The following is a 23,136-nucleotide window of genomic DNA, read 5'->3' on the forward strand; positions in this document are numbered from 1 at the left end:
AATCACAGCAACTCAAAAGCCACCACAGTATGACAAACTGACAGATGAGTGTAATTAGGTAATTCTTAATTCTCAAAGTGGTTCACTGTCAATCAATTATTTTGGTACAGTGATACTATGTATTTTTTTTTTTTTTTTATCTTTTAAACTTTTTCTTTGCAGGTTGATTTTAATGAACAAAAATCTCTGTATAAAAACATTTAAGCTTTATCAAATGCTTTAAAAACACACAAAACTTCATAGCCAGTACAATATCTGAGAACATTATTTTTTTTTTCACGTCAAAATAATCTGCAAAGGAACTTCTGTCTAAATCTTTATATGTGGTTTTACACATTTGCATGCCCACACACACACAGATTTTAAAGGAAGAACAAAAACGTATGGTTAGAATGAATGGGATGGGAATGAATTTCCTGTGAGGCATGTATATAAAAGAATACTATATGAGTACAATAACTCCCTATTGCAAAAGGACACAGGGAAGGGAAAACACAGCAGAAATTAGACTAGCTCACTAAAAGCAGTCTGAGAATGTCATTCAAGGATAGTGAAAGTTGGGAGTTATAGAAAATCCCTAGTTTTTACCATGTCAAATTCTGCAACTGTGATAATTGCTGATGTTTACAAAGGATTGTTGCTTTCTTTTTTTTGAGTTCCTGATTTCTTCATCATTATTTAGGTGTGGTTTATTCCTCAGTCCTCATGCAATGCTCAGTTCTAGTCACCTGAAGAGCCACAGTAATAAAAGGTACCAGCACAAGCTATAAAGGGTAGCAGTATTGTGTGGTGGTTAAGAACCAGAATGCCTGGGCTTGGATTTCAGCGTCACCACCTGCTAGCTGCCTGTTATTAACAATGTACTGAGCCACTCAGGTGTCCATTTTTTCATCTTCAGTTAGGGGTCATTAACAGTACCTTCTTCATAGAGTTTATTATGACAATTAAAGAACGTAATCCATTTAAAGAATTATCTTATTGCCTGGCATAAGTAAGTGCTCAATTAATGTTGGCTAAAATTAGTATTATTAGTAATATCATCCGAAACCAAAATCAAATCCATTGCCTTTGAGTTGATTCTGACTCATAGAGACCCTTTAGAACAGAGTAGAATTGCCTCATAGGGTTTCTGAGGCTGTGGTCTTTAGGGAAGGAGATAGCCACATTGTTCTTCCACAGAGCAGTAGATGGATCTGAAACACTGACTTTTAGGTTGGTAGCTGAGCACTTTTACTTCATCACCAGTAGAGCACTCCTAGTAGTATTACAGAAAAACAAAATGGAAATTTTTATTCTCGATTATCTTTTTTTGATGAGGTTTTCAAGGTCCAATGTGGCAAAAAGAGGAGATGCTGGTATGTTTGATGCAATAGATTGAGGACCGCATCTTACAAATATAGATGCTAATTTTTACATTACAAAAAAATTACCTGGCTCCATATTACAAATTTAACATCTTCCCATTAAATACCACCAACTTCCACCATCATTATGCCCTATATGTTAAATGATGTGGAGTTTCTATTGATATTCAACAACAATAGTGTTCATAAACTGTAACTAAGAAATTGCTGCAAAGCTCCACAGTGAGCAGTAATCTGTGCGTGCCACAAAGCTGGATCAACAGAGGGCTGGAATTCTGCCTCTATGGCTTGAACCCTCCTACACACAGTCAGATAGGTCAGATTCCTGCAGCCGTTAACACTCCACTCACATCCCACTACCAGAGAGGCATTTCCAAGAGGTGAAGGAAGCAGCAACCATTGAGTATGGAATGCTTCATTCCTACTTCAGTATGATATGATAACTATCATTGGTTTCCGCTTTCCTTGTGTCCAGAATAAAACAAGCTTCTTCCTGAAAGTTCTGAATCATCTCATCACTGATGAGCACATGGATTCCTATGGGTCCCTGTTTGTAGATCTTGCTGATCTGCTGAGGGGAAATGCTAAAAAGCTGAGCAATTTTTTCTGTCAGTTCAACAACAGTCAGTTCTTCTAGATAGATGGCATGATACATGAAGAAAGTACCATTTGAGTCTACATTTTTATGCTTCTGCTGCTGTTGCTGCTGCTCCCTCAATTGTAAGGATTTCTTACAAACATAAGTGGTCAATCTTGGACATACCATGCAGCCTTTGTTGTTGTTAAGTGCCATCGAGTCGGGTCTGACCCATAGCGACCCTGTACAGGGTTTCCAAGGGTGTAAATCTTTACGGGAGTAGAAAGCCTCATCTTTCTCCCGCGGAGTGGCTGGTAGTTTCGAACCGCTGACCTTAAGGTTCGCAGCCCGATTCGTAACCATTACGCTACCAGAGCTCCTTTAAATGCATTAAAAAGTCCGATTCCTTCTGTATGGTCACAGATTTGGATCACATCATCTCTAGATTTATTTCAATAAATCTTCCCCTGAAAAGTTTGTGAAAAACCTTGTGAATGTAGAAAAGCAGTTTTGATGCAACCACTGCTGAGCAAGAGGTTATCTGTGACTGGAGGGGGAGGCTCTGTCTGGTGGTTTGGTGAACCATTTCCTTCCCCAAGAGAAAAGCTGTTATGGAAACTGTTGAAGCTAGGTGATGGAGAATTATTGACATATGCATGATCTCAGGCCATGGAGAAAAATCTGTGAGTGTAGTTGTCTCATAGAAAGGTTGATACTTCCCCTTTTCATGAGGTGTTTGTTTCTCCATTTTCTCTCTGTCTGTTTTTGCTTTCTATCTGCACCTTTGGGCTAGAAGACTTTGATATGGCAGCTGGCTGAGTATAAGTGCTCAGTATATTCCCCATTCTCATTCTCCTTGAAGTTGTCAATTTGCACTCAGAACGGCACTCCCTTTTCTTCACCATGTTTCTTCATAGTGAAATCTGTGCTAATGCAATGTACCTGAATAAACACAGATGTTCTCTTTGCAGGGTCCCATAGGAACTCTACTGTACTTAGCTGTGTTGGGTTAACCCTAGGATCAATTATACCCACAGACACTGGGATATCTATGTCAAGAATTCTATCTCCAAGTGGATTCCACCTCCAACCCTCAAACTGCTGATGTTCAGTGTACTGTAGTCATCTGTCATGAAATACCACATGGAATATACTCTTTACCAACTTTCCATTAATATCTGGAAGTTCTCCAAGTTTCCTATTGTCTAGCATTCAATTTTCATAAGATTGTTCTTGATTGAGATAGGTCAGTATTTCAACATAGAGCTTCACTGCTGGAAAGGTTGCAGCACCAAGCACATATTGGAAAGGCAGGATTTTATTCTCATTACCAAGAGGCAAACTTGACTCTTCTCGTTTTAAAATGGACAATGAGAAGACATCACTCATGCTCTATGCACCAGTACACAGTTCTTGGCCGATCCCAGACAGACTAGCATCAAAGTCCTGCACCAGCCCGGCTTCAATCTTTTCATCTGCCAGAGGCAGCTTCAGAGCCCAGGCCTTCCTGGCTCTTTCCTTGCCCCAGGAGACACCGTTGCTTGTACAAAGGTGCGGAGTGTTATTCGTCTCAAAACATGGAAAAGGAAAGTACGAACAACAGCTTGAAACCCAGACTCGCCAGGCCCCTCTACCGCCCTAGCGCAAACTTGATCTTCTTTTGATGCTTCTTGTATCATTCAATATTTTGCCCATGTTGCTTTTGTTGTTAAGTGTTTTGGTAGTGTCCTGGTGTCTGATTTGACTCATTTGTTGTTGTTGTTAAGTGCCGTCGAGTCGGTTCCGACCCATAGCGACCCTGTACAGGGTTTCCGAGGGTGTAAATCTTTACGGGAGTAGAAAGCCTCATCTTTCTCCCGCGGAGCGGCTGGTAATTTCGAACCGCTGACCTTAAGGTTCGCAGCCCGATTCGTAACCACTACGCTACCAGAGATCCTTGATTTGACTCATAGGGACCCAGTATACAGATTCTGAGGCTTTAAATATTCCCCCAAGCAGAAAACCTTACCTTTCTCTCTAAGAGCAGCTGGCAGCCTCGAACTGGAGGCCTTGAGGTGTGCAGTCCAGTGCTTATCATTTGGAGACACCGTGCTCTATTTTGCCCATTCTTCTTGTTGTTGTCTAGTTGGTTCTGACCCATAACAACCCTGTATAGGGTTTCCTAGGAACAGCTGATGAACTTGAACTGCTGACCTTGTCCCTAGAATCCTTTGATATTTCAAGTTGAGCATTTAATTTTTCCTTCAGTTATTTCAGTTTGAGAAATGCTGTGTGTGCCCTTCCCTTTTGATTTTCTAACTCCAGGGCTTTGCAGAATTTCATTATAATACTTTGTCTTCTTGAGTTGACCTTTGACATTTTCTGTTCACCTCTTTTACTTCATCATTTCTTCTATTAGCTTTAGCTACTCTATGTTCTGGCACTCTGGTAGCATAGTGGTTACAAATTAGGCTGCGAACCTTAAAGTCAGTAGTTGGAAACTTCCAGCTGTTCCATGGGAGAAAGATGAGGCTTTCTGCTCCCATAAAGTTTTACAGCCTTGGAAACCCTGTACAGGGTCGCTATGAGTCGGAACCAACTCCACGGCACATAACCTCCACTACCACCACTCTACGTTCGAGAACAAATTTCAGCATCTCTTCTGACTTCCATTACATATTTTATTTCTTTCCTGTTTTTCAATGACCTTTTGTTGTATTCATGTATGATATTTTTGATGTCACCTTCAACTCTTGGTTTTCAGTCATTAGTGTGTAATGCACTAAATCTTTGCATGAGATGGTCTCATTCAATATTCAATATCAAATCCTGTCTTGCAATCTACAACATCATTTCTATCACCAATGCCGTATTTGCAAACTACTGAACTCTACTCTTTGTTTCCAACTTGTAAATTCCAATTATCAATAATTATCAATGCATCTTGACCATGTTTATCTGATCAGTTTTAGGCTGCAGAATTTGTTTGAATTCTTCAATTTCTTCATCATTGGCTCTGGAAGTTCGTGACTAATTTGAACCATCATTATATTAACTTGTCTTCCTTATAGGGGTATAAGCGTTATCCTATATTACAGCATATTCTTTTTTACAATATGATACTATTCCTCTTCAATTTTTCATTTCTAGCATAGTAAACCATATGATTGTCTGATTCAGAATGGCCAATACCTGTCCATTTCAGCTCACTAATCACAGTGTTTTCTATTTAATTTTTGATGGCTTCTGATTTTCCTAGATTCATATTATGTGCATTCCAAGTTTGATTGTTATATAGATATGGCAGTTGAGACTGAAAAAGGGTAGGTAATTTGCACAAAGGGACAAAACAATATAATGGTGTTAAGGGCCGTCAAGTTGTTTTTGACTCATAATGACCATGAGTCATAATGACCACTGACCTTCTGGTTCAAACTGAACTTGTGGTCCAGTGCTTATCCTATAGTACCAAAGTAGGACTACATGTGATGATAGCATATGAACTAAAACCCAGCATTTCACAGTTTTATTTGCATTTCCCCTAAGTATTCAGTTTGTTCTAGTACATTGCCCATTTTTACCAGGGAATATTCTGGAAGGTCATTGTCATGCAATGCATAGAGCCCTGGTATCATATTCCTTTGTTTGAACCTCAACTAAATTCTCGACTTAGTATTCTATTTGGATCTCTGTTTCTTCCTCTATTTAATAACAATTACCAAAAGTACTTTTTAAGTGTATATAAAATGTATGGGAAAAGCCTGGTTGAGTTTCTGGTACTTAATATGTGCATTACCGTGAGTCAGAATTAACTGCCTGGCAATTAACAACCAGAGTATGTGGGTAATGTGTGTATGTTATACTGTTGTTGTTTTTATTAATCTGAAAATGTACAATTTTGAAGTTTTAAATAATATAGTATTTCATATCATATTAACTAAATAATACATATTATTTTTGTAGACTTTCTATATGGGCAAAGCTAAAGTCTGCTAAATTATATCTACTTAAGATAACTGGGTAAATTTTCTTCACACAAAGATACACTTATGCCCACACACCGAGAATATAATCACAGATACCAGAAACTAGGATTAAAAAACGTCTGGTTGGAAGGTTATAGAAAGTGAGGATATTATTTTCAAGTACAAAACTCCCGTCTATTCCAACAGAAGTCTTCTTTAATAATATAATCAGTTCAAGTTATAGAATCAATCATCAAAGAGATTACCTGAAGATGCAAATCATTTTTTAAAAATACATGTTGTGTTAGGTTGCTGTTGTTAGGTGCCATCTAGTTTGTTCCGACTTATAGTGACCCTATGTACAACAGAACAAAACACTGCCCAGTTCTGTGTCATCCTCATAATTACTGTCCGGTTTGAGCCCATTATCCTGAGCACTCTCAATCCATCACATTGGCAGTCCTTCTCATTTTTGCTGTCCCTCCACATTAACAAGAATCATGCCCTTCTCCAGGGAATGGTCCCTTCTGACAGCATGTCCAAAGTATGAGACATGAATCTGTCCATCCTCCGATATAAGGACCATTCTGGCTATCTTTCTTCCTATACAGATTTATTTATGATGGTTGTTGTTGTTGTTGTTGTTGTTGGGTGCCATAGAGTGGCTACCAAACCATAACAACCTTATGCACAGCAAAACGAAACACTGTCTGAACCTGGGCCAATCTCACCACAGTTGCCACACTTGAGTCCATTTGGCTAATCCATCTCATTGGTGGTCTTCCTGTTTTTCTCTGACCCTCCACCTTACCAAACATAATATGCTTTTCCAGCGACTGCTCCCTCCTGACAATATGTACAAAGTATAAGAGACAAAGTTTGGCCATCTTGGCCTCTAAGGAGCACTCTGGCTGCACTTCTTCCAAAACAGATCTATTGGTTCTTTTGGCAGCCCATGACACTTTCAATATTCTCCTCCCACACCATAACTCAAAAACATCAATTCTTCTACGGTCTTCCTTATTCACTGTCCAGCTTTCACATGCATATGAGGTTATTGAAAATGCCATGGCTTGGGTCAGGCATACCTTAGTCCTCAAGCTGACATTTTGCTCTTCAACACTTTAAAAAGGTCTTGTGCAGCAGATTTACCAAATGCAATACATCGTCTGATTTCTTGACTGCAGCTTCCATGAGTATTGATAGTTGATCTAAGAAGAATGAAGTCCTTGACAACTTCATTCTTTTCTCCATTGATGAGAATGTTGTTTATTGGTCCAGTGGTGAGGATGTTTTGTTTTCTTGACATTGAGATGCAATCCATACCGAAGGCTGTGCTCTTTGATCTTCATCAGTAAATATTTCAAGTCTTCTTCACTTTCAGCAAGCAAGTTTGTATCATCTGCATATTGCAGGTTGTTAATGGGTCTTCCTCCAAACCTGATGCCACATTTTTCTTCATATAACCCAGATTCTCAGATTATTTGTTTAGCATACAGATTGAATAAATATGGTGAAAAAATACAAACCTGTTGCACACTTTTCTTAATTTTAAACCATTCAGTGTTCCCATGTTCTGTTTGAACTACTGCCTCTTGGTCCAGGTACAGATTCCTCATGAGCACAATTAAGTGTTCTGGAATACTCATACTTCACAATGTTGCCCATAGCTTGTCATGATCCACACAATCGAACGCCTTTGCGTAGTCAATAAAGCACAGGTCAACATCTTTCTGATATTCTCTGCTTTCAGCCAAGATCCATCGGACATCAGGAATGATATCTCTCATTCCATGGCCTATTCTGAATCAGGCTGGTACCTTTTTAAGTTTTCTGTCAATGTATATATCTGTAAACATCCATTAATAATCAGAACATGAAATGTATGAAGTATGAATCTAGGAAAATTAAGAAATTGTCAAAAATGAAATGGAATGCATAAACATCGATATCTTGGGCATTAATGAGCTGAAATGTACTGGTATTGGCCATTTTGAATCTTACAACCACATGATTTACTATGCTGGGAATGACAAATTGAAGAGGAATGGTGTTACATTCATTGTCAAAAAGAACATATCCAGATCAGTCATGAAATACAATGCTGTCTCTGCTAGGAAAATATCCATGCACCTACAGGGAAGCCCAGTGAATACCACTATTATTCAAATTTACGCACCAACCTCTAAAGCCAGTAAGGATGAAATAGAAGAATTCTACCAAATTCTTTAATCTGAAATTGATCAAACATGCAATCAAGGTATATTTATCATTATGGGTGATTGAAATGCGAAGGTTGGGAGCAAAGAGGAAGGATCAGTATTTGGAAAATATGGCCTTGGTGATAGAAATGATGCTGAAGAATGCATGATAGAATTCTGCAAAATCAATTATTTGTTCATTTCAAATACCTTCTTTTTACAGCATAAGAGAAGACTATACACATGGACCTCACCAGATGGAATACATAGAAATCAAATTGACTACATCAGTCAAAATAAGTCCTGGGGCAGATTGTGGAACAGACCATCAATTACACATATGCACATTCAAACTGAAGCTGAAGAAAATGAAAACAAGTCCATGAGAGGCAAAATATGATCTTGAATATATCTCACCTGAATTTAGAGATCATTTGAAGAACAGATCGGATACATTAAACACTAAAGGCCGAAGACCAGAAGAGTTTTGGGATGGCATAAAGAACATCATACATGTAGAAAGCAAAAAGTCATTAAGAAGACAAGAAAGAAGGAAAAGGTCAAAATGGATGTCAGAAGAGACACTGAAACTTGCTCCCCAGTGTAGAGATGCTAAAGCAAATGGAAGCAATGAGGAGGTACAAGAGCTGAACAGAAAATTTCAAAGATCAGCTCAAGAAGATAAAGCCAAATATTAACAAAATGTGTAACAATCTGGAGTCAGAAAACCAAAAAGGAAGAACACACTCAGCATTTCTGAAGCTGGGGGAACAGAAGAAAAAATTCAAGCCTCAACTTTTGTTTTTGAAGGATTATCTGAGCAAATTATTGAATGATGCAGAAAGCATCAAGAGAAGATGGAAGGAATACACAGAGTCACTATACCAAAAGGAAATGGTTGAGGTTCAACCATTTCAAGAGGTAGCATATGATCAAGAGCCAATGATACTGAAGGAAGAAGTCCAAGGTACATTGAAGGAATTTGCAAAGAACAAGGCACCAGAAATTGATGGAATACATCTTGAAATCTTTCAAGAAAGTGAGGCAGCACTGGAGGTACTCACTCATCTCTGCCAAGAAATTTGGAAGACAACTATCCAGCCAACTGATTGGAAAAGGTCCATATTTGTGTCCATTCCAAAGAGAGGTGACCCAACAGATGCAGAAATCATCACACAATTTCTTTGATATCCCATGCATTTCTCATTAGATTAAGATAAATTATAAATTAATATACATATTTTCTATAGTAATGAGAACATTAATGAATTTGCCGCAGCAATATTTTAAATCTCAAAATGTGTTTTGTTCCTTTTGTTTACACAAGGAAGTATAGTACTCTTAATATTTTACTAAATTGAAAAAAAAATGTTCTATCAAGCATTAATCATTTGCTTTTCCCTGTAATAAAACTTTGCCTTGGCTTACATAAATTTGGACACACATATTGTTTCCATCTTTGGGAAATGGTCTATAAACTTATCATTTCAGAGTATTTGAGGAGTTATTTCATGGAGAAAAAGTGAATTTAATTTAAATTCTTCCTCTAACTAGTTGTAGAGGTCTTACGCAAATCACTTCATTTCTATTGGCCTGATATCTCCATATACAGTCTTAGGATGTTGAATCAGAGGATATTCTCAGGACTTTGGTCTTTGGCCTTTGAACTTATTTTATGTTATCTAAAATTATAGTTGTAGCTCTATGATCTCTGAGATGTTTGAATACTGGCAATATGAAAAAAAAATCATTATAGTGGCACTAAATATTTTCCCACATAAACGTGTAGAAAATATAGTCAATATCTTGATTAAAATATTTTGTGAATAGGAAAAATTAGTTACCTTTAAAATTTTAAAAAAGAGACAACTCTAGACTAGGAAAGAAAAGGAACTATTTGGTGTTGTGACACACTATGAGTTTGGTAAAAAACAAACAAACAAACAAACAAAAAACCATTAATGTTCAAAATGGTAATTACATATACAGTGAAAATGTTTCCTTTTAATTTCTAAGCTTTTATTAACCTCCAAAACAAAATCAATACTTAGACTTTAGTTTTGGTCAGTTTTCAAATGCATATTTCTTTGATCCAGCAGTAGCCTCGCAGTAGCCTAGCATCTAAACATACTTAAGACTAGGTTATATAGGAGGAAAATATAATATACTAAATTTAAGAATTTATTTTAGATTTGTAACATTGCTTTCATCATACATAAGATGCTCATTATATTAGTCACCTTGCAGTTTTTTGAGTCTGTAACTTAACATTTCAAAGCATCTGAATACAAACTTTGATTTGAGTTTCACTATTTTTGTGGATCAGACTCTATACAATCTGTGTAAGTACAATAATGTTACCACTTATTGGGTTTTGCAATCAACAAGATATACATTGGGGTAATTTGAATTATACATTTAAAAGAATTGAACATTTTTTGCATAACATGTAGAATTTTTTATTCGAAGAACCATATGTTGAGCTATTAATTTGGTATTTTAATCTTCAATTACATTTTTTGTTTTCTATACTAATTTTGCTACATTCTGTGACCTTCAGTACATGCTGCTATGACTCTGCATAGGGAAATAAAGAGGACATTGTTCTTAAAAATTAACACATGATCAGAAAATGTGTTAAGCTTTAGACGAATTGAATCTTGATTTATCATATTTTTCTCTGTATTAAGAAGTATAATAAACACTGTAAGGTACTAAATTAAGGAGAAGACATAGATGATGAATAGCCATAAATACTTGTTTAAATCATAGTACTTCAATTTGACTCTAGTGGCAAAGCTATCTGATTAATTTAAAAAAAAAACTTTAAAAATGTTTAAATTCCATGAAAATTAAATTCTTATTTACCCTAAGGAACAATTAACATTATTTCAAAAATACTTTTATAAAAGGTAGCTTTGTATGACTTCAGAAGTCATGCAGGATAAGACAACTAAAGCCACTACTACTTCATTGAAGACAATTATACATTTGATCAAGAAACATTATTCCAACAGTATCATAGTCTAACATTATCAATTGTGTGGTGAGTTCTGTTGATCTTGGAGCTATTCAAGCATTATATATCTACCAGTAACTCCTTTTTTTTTTTTTTTTAATTAAGGTTTTTATTGTGGATTGAGTGAAAGTTTACAAGACATATCATCAGTTTTACATTCTACAAATCATATACCTTGTTTCATTGCAATGCTTATAATCCCCTTCATGTACCATCAGTTAATAGTATTTCTATCTAGCCACATTAGCTTTTTAAAAAACAAACAAACAAAAAACCACTCAGCATATATAATAATTTACATATCCAAAGGGCACATTCTGCAAGTCTGCTTCTGGCCACCAGTTCTTAGTCCTTCTCTTCTTAGTTGATGAATCTTGAGTCCTCAGCAGCTCCCTCTTTCCATGCCCCATCTCTGCCTCCATCTCTGGTGCTGCACCAGTAATTCCTTTTTAATCAATTGATCAGATATTTCTAGTGCATATTGTAAGGAGGGAAAAGTCGCTGGAGAAGGATATCATGTTTGATAAGATGGAGGATCAGAGAAAAAGAGGAAGACCCCCAACGAGATGGATTGGCCAGGTGGCAACACCGATGGACTCGAGTGTGGCAACAGTAGTGAGGTTGGCCCAGGATCGGACATTGTTTCGTTCTGATGTGCATAAGGTCGCTATGAGTCGGTGCCGTCTCGATGGCACCTAACAACAACAACAACAGCATTGAGTGCTTAAATATTTATGTTATGATTTTAAAATATATGTGTAAAGAAAAATACGAAGTCCTGGTGTAGCACTATAGGATAAGCACTACCCTGTACAAGGTGGTTCTACTCTGGTAGCGTAGTGGTTACGAATCGGGCTGCGAGCTACAAGGTCAGCAGTTCGAAACTACCAGCTGTTCCACGGGAGAAAGATGAGGCTTTCTGCTCCGGTAAAGATTTACAGCCTCAGAAACCCTGTACAGGGTCACTGAGTCGGAACCTACTCCACAGCACATAACAACAACAACAACCCTATATAAGGTCGCTGTAAGTCTAAACTGATTCAAATACACTTAACAACAACAATTGGAGAATATAGCCTTTAAAAATACTGTTGCCATAGCAATACTAATGTGACATAAAAAGGAGTTTTTCTTAAGCTTTAGAATTATTTTCCTTTAAATGAAACTTTTTACTACAGAAAGCACAGTGATTTATATTGGTTAGTCTAGTAAGTAAGATATTTATTGATGTTATTAATATATAAAAATAACTTTAAAACTCAATTATACTCAAGATAACCAGTTATGCAAACATAAGTGTCAGATTATCATTGCATTTGTATGAATATAAGTAAAAATAGTAATACCTAAACAATTGTGTGATTTTTAAAATTTAATAAAATTTTATTTTTCAAAATAAACAGTTGGCTGGACCTGTTCATGAATCTTCACCAGTGATTGGTGCATGTCTACCCTTTGTGTTTCTGGTGTAAATTACTCAACCTATGTTTTGAAACCAGCTTGATAAATCCTTTATTAAGCAGCTCCTGAAGGGCTTCCCTAGGTAGGGAACCTCGAATCTTCAATCTCTCACAAACAACAGCTGGTGTTATAAACTTTTAACTGGGGACTTCCTTACAGAATTTGTCATATATGGCTTTGTCAAACAAGACCAGGTTATTGAGTTTATATCAAATTTTTCCTTTGGATCACTTCTTTTTGACCTTGCCCCCAGATTTATTCATTGGGTCTTTGTCTTGCTTGGCTGACTTTACAGCATCTTTCTTCTTCTTGTCATCCATGGGTGGCATCACGAAGCTTGGAGAGCAGCTACTATAACTGCAGCCTTGCTAAGATGTTGGACAGAAAAAAAAAAAAAAAAAGCCCAACTAATTGTGTTTTTCTACAATAAATTGAACTGAACAATATTTAATAACCTGAAAACATTTTCTTAATTGAAAACAAATTTATTTAATTTGTTAGGTGTCTTTATTTTTTTAAACTATCAAAATGTTAAATTACATAGCATACAAATTTTATTGTGCCCATATTCATTCATAGAAAAGTATTTGGTGAACGTTGTTAGGAAAAAAGTTCACTTCAGTCAGAATAATTCCTCATGCACTATATTATTTCAAAGCACATGGACTGTGGTGGCTCTGAAAAAATCTTGAGTGTGACTGCTTCAAAATATATCAATGATAAAAAGTTAAGCCTTTATTAAGATGTGGCCTTAACTTATGGATACATTTGGAGATGAGTTTTATTTTACACAAAAAGAATAATCTTCAAACGTATAATGAATAGATCCACAAGTTTTATTGTTATCATGTAATAACACAAATAAAGTATCAGTGAGGAAAACTGGTCTTTTTTAATCATGTCTCATATCATAAATTCAAGGACCTCTTCAAAGTCAGCTTTAAAAATTTTATGCAGAACCTACTTATTGTTCTGAAATTTAAGGAAATTTTATCAACATTCAACTTTGGAGGTTTTTTAATTAGTTTTCATTTTTCAGATTTAGAAAATATATTAGTATAGGGGTTTTTTATATTGTGTTTGTTTTCTTTTTCATGGTCATTTTAGTTTATTTGCTTATTTTATTAATATCGTTGTACTCTTTGAATTAAGTATAGACTTATTCCATTCATTTTTGTCTGACCTTTACAGTTACAACATGAGAAAGGATTTTGATCATTAAGTTCTAGACCACACTGAAATTGCAGTCTTAGAAAATGAAAAACAAGCCCTTTAATTACTTACTTGCCTAAAGTAGCCTTTTCTCTTTTCACTCCAATATATTTGAAAATTCTACTTTTAAGTATTATGAGTTGATTCATTCAAATAATGAACTAGAATAGTGTGTGTTTGTCATTTTGTATGTATATGTCATTCTTATCACTAAAGTAGAACCTTTTGTGCGAGTGGTTGGAGTTGTGGAATTCTATTTACATGATCAATCCTCCCTAAATTTTCAACAAAAAGCACTGGGATTATACTCCAGTTTATACTTCAAGTAGTATTAAAATTAAATACAATGAGGAAGCGAAGACTGAGAAATCCCTATTGGGATTGGAAACTGGAAGAGTTTGTGACGGCAACAAGAGTGGTTTTAGTAAGTTGACGAAGACTGAAGACAGAGTGATGTGACTTTAAGAGCAAATGCTGTATATGAAGGTCTACTATTAACAAATACACATTAAAAAGGTCTCATTTTGAAGCATTCAACCTGTTTCTAAGAAGATTTACAACTATTAGGATCAATAAAACCATGCCCAAGTCACTACCTCAAAGCACTAATGATGTCAACACAACCCACTTTGCTGAAGGATACACTTTTATCTTTGGAAAGCCAAAAAATGGCACTTGCAGCACCAAATCTCGTAACAGAGCCAGATAGTATGAACTATGAAGGACCCATAAGCAACATGAAGAGTGCAAATAAAGTGAAGAACTAAGGCCCAAGGATTCTGATGATCTCTCCAAAGACCATCAAGTTAGAAATATTAGAAGTGATATTAAAGAAGACTTTGATAATATTATAGCTATTATCACAGCTCTTAACATCGCCTTAAAATCGTTGAATATAAAGATTGATAAGCTGTTGTCCGATGTCACCTTCCTAACCTTACAGATGTCAACAGGCGCTCTTATGTTTATTCCAGTCACTCCATTGGAATCAAATCCACCTCCAACTTCTATGACTGAGCCTCCTTGTCACATGTCTACTGCAGCTTCTGAAACTACCAGTGACTGATTTTCAAGATGCTAACTATTCATGTAAGGATGACATATTCTAGACCACCACATTAATACAACTCTTAACTATATGAAGGACAATGAAACACCTTTGTTATGATGATTCCCTTCAAGAAGTCAATATATATATGTGCTAAGTCTGTGAATATCTACTTTCATGCTAATAAATTCAGATGCATAGTTTTTTAGTTGTGCAATTTAAAGCAATTTCTTTGGTCTGCAAACAATCATAGGCTTTTTGCTATGATTAATGTAAATCTGTTTCCTATCTTCTAGAGGCCCTACCATGGTCACCAGCATATCTATAGCAGTATGCATGCACACAACGTATCTACTAATGCAGTCAATGGGCCATGTACTATATCCTGCTGAGTGGCTTCATTCCTTTCTTGCTGTTATGCCACAATATCTCTGCAATAACCTGCCCAGTGTCAGCAAGTTACACTATATTTCAAGTCTCCTCAGAAATGAGCCTCACAGTACAAACACCAGTCCATATGGATACTATCATTAATAAAACAGGGTGACTAAGTGCCAACTTCTAGAGATTCCTACATGTCCAGTATCACTGACATATGATGACCTTATTGACTGTGCATAAGACCTCATATCAGCTCCTAATAAGTATTGCATCCTTCCTGCAGCAAATTCTTCCAATCTGACTAAACTCCTGATTCACTGAGTATTGACTTTTCCATTCTCCACTTTCCATCGTTGACTTAACCTGCATATTGATCAGTGCAACAATAAGTCATGCTCCATTTAGGTCAGCCAATGCAACCTTTGTTCTGAGATTGTAAAACAAAGTTAACTATCAAGGACATTAAATTCTCATGTCTATTTATTTTAGTAAAAGGCCCATTGTACATTTAAGATCTGAGCTCCCATCCCAGCTTCACTATTTATGTACTATCTGTGTGAGCTTGAAAAAACCACTTCCTCTGCATAAGCTAGTGTTTCAAGAGGAATGCCAGCCTTCCTTCATGCATAATAGATAAAATTGACTTTGTATATTAAAAATATGTAAATGAGAGGAATTTTTGTCACTGTTTATTTGATTCTCTAAACATGTTATAGGGTACTCATATTTATTTATTTATTCAACAAGTAAGTGTTGATTTCCTCAGTGAGGCTTTTGTTATTCAGTTCTACTCTACTGAAGCTCAGATTCTACTGACATGAGATAGACATTAATTGAACCAATCCTAAGTGAAGATCGAAGGTCATTTCAGGAGAATAAACTTAACAAAACATGTAATAAGAGTAAAAATGAGTGTACTAACAACTGTACATACAATTTCAGAAATTTTCCTCTAAGGGTGCATTCTTTGAGAATTGAGTGAGCGGTGATTGGTAACTGAAATAAAAACTTCAAGAAAGGAAGCAGCTCTGAATTATCAAATGCTAGAGGAACACAGTGAGCTAGAATTAGAAAGAAAGGAAATCTTAGATGTCACTTGTTTGGAAGATTTGTCAAGGTCAGGTAGGCTTATGATCTACAGAATGCCTTGTCTAGTGTTCCTTCTACTCTTATACCTTCATTAAGTGGAAGTAATCTTTATAAGATCTAACAAATATCTTCTGTTTTACAGATTACAGAGACATAGATATTGATTTATTAGCTTCCATTCTATCATGAAGAATGCATGATAGAATTCTACAAAACCAATGATTTATTTCAAAGACGACTATACACATGGACCTCGCCAGATGGAACACATAGAAATCAAATTGATTACATCTGTGGAAAGAGAAGATGGAAAAGCTCCATATCATCAGTGAAAACAAGGCCAGGGGCACACTGTGAAACAGACCAATTACACATATGCAAATCCAAACTGAAACTGAACAAAATGAAAACAAGTCCATGGGAGACAAAATATGACCTTGAACATATCCCACCTGAATTTACAGGTCATATGAAGAACAGTTTTGATACATTAAACACTAAAGACCAGAAGAGTTGTGGGATGACAATAAGAACAGCATACATAAAGAGCACAAAAAATCATTAAGAAGACAAGAAAGAAGGCAAAGATCAAAATGGATGTCAGAAGAGACTCTGAAACTTGCTCTCCAGCATAGAGATGCTAAAGCAAAAGGAAGAAATGAGGAGGTCCAAGAGCTGAACAGAAAATTTCAAAGATCAGCTTGAGAAGATAAAGTCAAATATTATAATAAACTTTGCAAAGATTTGGAATCAGAAAACCAAAAAGGAAGAACACGCTCAGTATTTCTCAAGCTGGGGGAACTGAAGAAAAAAATTCAAGCCTCAACTTTCATTATTGAAAGATTCTCTGGGCAAATTATTGAATGATGCAGAATGCATCAAGAGAAGATGGAAAGAATACACAGAGTCATTGTACCTAAAGGAAATGGTTAATGTTCAACCATTTCAAGAGGTACCATATTATCAAGAGCCAATGATAATCAGGGAGGAAGTCCAAAGTGCATTGAAGGAATTTGCAAAGAACAAGGCAATTTTATTGATGGAATAAAAATTGAAACCTTCCAAGAAAGTGAGGCAGCACAGGAGGTACTCACTCATCTCTGCCAAGAAATTTGAAAGACAACTATCTGGCTGACTGATTGGAATAGATCCATATTTGTGCCCATTCCAAAGAGAAGTGACCCAACGGAATGCAGAGATCATCGGACAATCTCTTTGATCTCTCAAGCCAATAAAGTTTTGCTAAAGGTAATACGGAAATGGCTACAATCATACATTGACAGAGAACTTCCAGAGGTTCAAGCCGGATTCAGAAGAGGCCGTGGAATGAGAGATATCATTGCTGATGTCCAGTGGATCTTAGTTGAAAGCAGAGAATATCAGAAAGATGTTTACATATACTCTATTGACTATGCAAGGCTTTCGATTGTGTGGATCATGAGAAACTATGGACAATATTGCGAAGGATGCATATTCCAGAACACTTAATTGTACTCATGAGGAATCTGAACCTGGACCAAGAGGCACTTGTTCGAACAGAGCATGGGAACACTGAATGTTTTAAAACTAAGAAAGGTGTAAAGCAAGGTTGTATTCTTTCACCATACTTATTCAACCTGTATGCTGAGCAAATAACACTAGAAGCTGGGTTCTATGAAGAAAAACGTGGCATCAGGATTGGAGGAAGACTCCTTAACAACCTGTGGAATGCAGATGATACAACATTGCTTGCTGAAAGTGAAGAGGACTTAAAACATTTACTGATGAAGATCAAAGAGCACAGCAGCCTTCGATATGGATTGCATCTCATTGTAAAGAAAACAAAAATCCTCACCACTAGACCAATAAACAACATTCTTATCAATGGAGAAAAGATTGAAATTATCAAGGACTTCATTCTTCTTGGATCAACTATCAACACTCAAGGAAGCAGCAGTCAAGAGATCAGAGGACGTATTGCATTAGGCAAATCTGCTGCACAAGACCTTTTTAGAGTCTTGAAGAGCAAAGATGTCAGCCTGAGGACTAAGGTGCACCTGACCCAAGCCACGGAATTTTCAATAACCTCATAAGGATGTGAAAGCTGGACAGTGATAGGGAAGACTGTAGAAGAATTGATGCCTTTGAAATATTGTGTTCGAGAAGAATACTAAAAGTGTCGTGGGCTGCCAAAAAACCAAAATATCTGTTTTGGAAGAAGTGTAGCCAGAGTGCTCTTTAGAGGCTAAGATGGCTTAACTTCATCTCTAATACTTTGGACATATTGTCAGGAGGGAACAGTCACTGGAGAAGGATATCATGTTTGGTAAAATGGAGAGTACAAGAAAAAGAGGAAGACCCCCAACAAGATGGATTGGCCAGGTGGCGGCATTGATGGACTTAAGTGTGGCAGCAGTAGCGAGGTTGGCCCAGTATCGGACATTGTTTCGTTCTGCTGTGCATGGGGTCGCTGTGAGTCGGTTCCGCCTCGATGGCACCTAACAACAACAATTCTCATGCTAAGTGTCCTGTTTGATAACCAAGATACATAAGGCAAGTTGACTAGATCCACAGAACTTGGGAGACTTCTAACTAAAAATGCAGCAAGATTATGTGAAAAATTTATGTGGAAAGTAACCTTATCTTATATTATCAAGTTCTTGTTAAAACATGTATAGAAAATAACCAAATGTAAAAGAAATATGAATAGAGATGAAAGGAAGTATTGAGTTGTAAAGTTCTTCAAGCAAATAAGAAATGATGCTGAGCTTTTGAAAGCAATGCAAAAAGTTTTTGTCTCCTAATTGTTACTAGGCCATGAGCTTAATGTTAATCCTTTAATAATTCACTATAGAGTTCACATTTATATAATATAGTCATTTTTTTCAGCATAAAAAAATAAATACATTGCTTATAAATGAAATACCTTATTATGAAAAATAAATGTGCTGGGTATATGGCAATGGTGCCCCCATAAGTTTGTGTAACTTTCTCTCATTAATCCTCACAATTGACTAGAAAACTTTTGCCTTTATTTTATGTCTATCTCTGACCTATTCCTTCTAAGAATTTCATGTCTTCATTTCATTGTGTTCTAATTTTATTCTAAATAGCCTTTTAAACAAATTCAAAATATTTATCATTTGGTGGTGTTGGCTGTGTGCCGTGGAGTCAGTTCTGACTCATAGGTACCCTGTACAGGTTTTCCGAGGTTGTAAATCCTTACAGGAGCAGAAAGCATCTTCTTTCTACTGCGGAACAGCTGGTAGTTTTGAAATGCTGACCTTGCAGTTCACAGCCAGATTCGTATACACTACACTAAGTTTTTATAATTACAGGAAAAATTTTTAAACATCATAAAATGCTGGAGTGATTAAGAAATCATTTTTACCCTTGACCTTGAAGTTTTACAAAGATTAAATTTCAGTGTCATCTGTCCAAATTAGCATATGCCTGAGTTTTTATTAGCATGCAATTATTTGATACAAAAATAGATTTCAGGGACTGTTGTTGACTAGATGGCGACTAGACAGACAAACTTCACAGATCCTCTACAGCAAAAGCATGACAGACCAAATAAAACAGATATCAATGATAATCTAGGAACCCTAAATTGCAGATAAAAGGGTAGAGAAGGAGAATGAATACTGACTAGTAGAATGTTGTTGTTGTTATTAAGTACTGTTCAGTAGGTACCAACTTATAGTGACCCTTTATAGGGTTTCCAAAGCTATCAATCTTTACTGGAGCAGAAATTCTCATCTTTCTCCCTTGGAGGGGCTGGTAGATTTGAATTAATGACCTTGAGTTTAGCAGCCTAGCTCATACTCCACTACACTACCAGGGGTCCTAGGACAATAAATTTAATAAAAGCAGTAAGTGAAGACAGACTGGTTAATTATTGACTGGCCAGACATGGTATAATCTTGAATATTTGCAAGCAGCACTAGATCCAGCCAGTGGTCTGAAAAACACAAATGCAAAAAAGTGGGATACTCCTTTGTTTTCTTCAGCCACCTGGTGACCAAAAAAATAGCCAGCGCCCACTCTCAGCCACCCAGCAGCCTATAACGCTCTCACCCTGCACAGTCTCTATTCTGCACATTGCATGCGCCACCCCTGAGTCTGCTGGCACCTAAACTCTGCCTCATCAGACCGTCAGAATACAGTGTGCTCGACCTGACCACCACTGGGAGACCAAGAACTGTTTCATAAACAACTGCTCTGATGCTAGCTGTCTTCTGAGCCTAAAAAATGTCCCTTATATGAATGAGGACCCTAATTTAAGTCACCTTCTGAGCCAGCACAAACTACTTCCAGATCAGATGCCCTAACAAAGACAACATTTAGGTCAGCGAAACTCAATCAAGGACCATACATCCCACCACTTCACCTCCTTTCTCCTGCTGTGAGGTCCTTGGCTGTTAGAGGTTCCCTACTTATAACGAAGTGTCTTGTCCCGCACAGTTTTCTCCTCTATGGGTTCTGTTCCTTCCCCCCAATTTCTTCTTTTTCTTATCTTTTCTTCCCCTTCATGTTTTGCTTTTTAAAAATCCTTTCTTTCTCTAGCTTTCTTTATTTTTTTTTGTGGGACTTAATTTTTATAATCAAGAAGAAATTATCTTGTTGTTATTTACTGGTCCAATGGTGAGGATTTTTTTTTTTCTTTTCTTTAAATGGACGACTTGTGGTATTTGATCTTCATCAATAAGCATTTTCAGTCCTCTTTCAACAAGCAAGGTTGTATCTTCTGCATATCATAGTTAGTTAATGTATCTTCTTCCAATCCTGCTGCCTCCTACTTCTTCATATAATCAAACTTCTCAGATTATTTGTTCAGCATACAGACTGTATAAGTATGGTGAAAGACTACAATCCTAGCACACACCTTTACCAATTTTAAACCATTTAGTATCCCCTTGTTCTGTCTGAACAACTGTCTCTTGGTCTATGTACAGGATCCTCTTTAGCACAATTAAGTGTTCCGGGATACGAATTTTCCACAATGTTGTCCAAAGCATGTCATGATCCACACAATTAAAAGCCTTTGCATAGTTAGTAAACAATAGGTAAACATCTTTCTGGTATTCTCTGTCTTCAGCCAAGATCCATCATACATCAGCAATGATATCCCTACATCCACATTGATATCCACATCCTTTTCTGAATCTGGCATGAACCTCTGGAAGTTCATTGTTAATGAACTATTGCAGCCATTTTTGAATCATCTGTAGCAATATTATACTTGCATGTGAGATTAATAATATTGTCAGATGATTTCTGAATTCCACGTAGTCACCTTTCTTTGGAATGGACACAAATATGGATCTCTTTCAATCAGTTGTCAGGTAACTGTCTTCCAAATTTCTTGGCAGAGATGAGTGAGTGTCTCCAGTGCTGTATTAATTTGTGGAAGATTTCAATATGTATACCATCAATTTCCAGAACTTTGTTCTTTGCCAGTGTTTACAGTGCACCTTCTTTAAGTACTATTAGTTCTCGGTCATATGTTGTCTCTTGAAATGGTTGAATATCCTCCATTTCTTTTGGCATAGTGGCTCTATTTATTCCTGCCATCTTTTCTAGATGCTTACTGCATAGTTCAATATTTCCCATAGAAGTCTTCAATATTTCAAGTTGATGCTTTTATTTTTTCTTCAGTTCTTTTAGTTGAGAAATATTGAGCATGTTCTTCCCTTTTGGTTATCTAAATCCAGGTCTTTGAACATTTCATTATGACACTTGACTTTGTCTTATTGAACTGACCTTTGGAATTTTCTGTTCAGCTCTTTTACCTCACATTTCTTCCATATGCTTTTAAATCTTTATGCTGGAGAGCAAGCTTCAAATTCTCTTCTGACAGACATTTTGATCTTTACCTTCTTTCTCATATTCTTACTCATCTTTTGCTTTCTTCCTGTCATCCAACAAATCTTCTGGCCTTTGGTCATTTGTGTCTCATGCATCAAATATATTATTGACATGATTTCTAAATTCAGCTGGGATATGCTCAAGGTCAAATTTTGGAATTGGTTTAAATTTCTTCACATTGAGCCTGAACTTGCATATGAGCAATAGATAGTGTGTTTCACAGCCTGCCCCTGGCCTTGTTTTGACTGATGATGTGGAGCTTTTCAACTGGCTCTTGCCACAGATGTAGTCAATTTGATTTCTGTATGTCATCTGGTGAGGTCCATGTATATGTTGTTAGGTGCCATTGAGTCGATACCGATTCATAGAGCCTCTATGTACAACAGAACGAAACACTGCCCTGTCCTGGGCCAACCTAACAATTGTTGCCACACTCAAGCCCATTGATGCTGCCACTTTGCCAATCCATCTCACTGGGGTCTTCCTCCTTTTCTCTAATCCTCCACCTAACCAAACATGATTTCCTTCTCCAGCGACTGGTCCCTCTTGACAATATGTCCAAAGTATGAGAGAGGAAGATTGGCCATTCTGGACTCCAAGGATCACTCTGGCTGCACTTATTCCAACACAGATCTGTTGGTTCAATATTCTCCTACAATAACATAACTCAAAAGTATCAATTCTTCAACAGCCTTCCTTATTCACTTTCCAGGTTTCACATGCACATGAGGTTATTGAAAATACCATGGCTTGGGCACCTTAGTCCTCCCTCAAGATGACATCTTTCCTCTTCAATACTTTAAAAAGGTCTTGTACAACAGATTTGCCCAATGCAATACATCGTTTGATTTCTGGGCTGCTGCTTTGATAGGTGTTCATAGTTGATCCAAGAAGCATGAACTCCTTAACAACTTCAGTCTTTTCTCCATTGATAAGGATGTTGTTTACTGGTCCGGTGGTGAGGATTTTTGTTTTCTTTACATTGAGATG

At 36.7% G+C, this 23,136-nt stretch overlaps 1 pseudogene; it reads right to left on the reverse strand.

Annotated features, from left to right (window-relative positions):
• Window positions 1-1,785: 1,785 nt before the first annotated feature.
• On the reverse strand, window positions 1,786-21,828 carry LOC102840791 (annotated as a pseudogene).
• Between the last annotated feature and the right edge of the window lie 1,308 nt (window positions 21,829-23,136).

This window comes from Chrysochloris asiatica, unplaced genomic scaffold (assembly GCF_000296735.1).
Source record: "Chrysochloris asiatica unplaced genomic scaffold, ChrAsi1.0 scaffold00244, whole genome shotgun sequence".
Lineage (NCBI taxonomy): Eukaryota > Metazoa > Chordata > Mammalia > Afrosoricida > Chrysochloridae > Chrysochloris > Chrysochloris asiatica.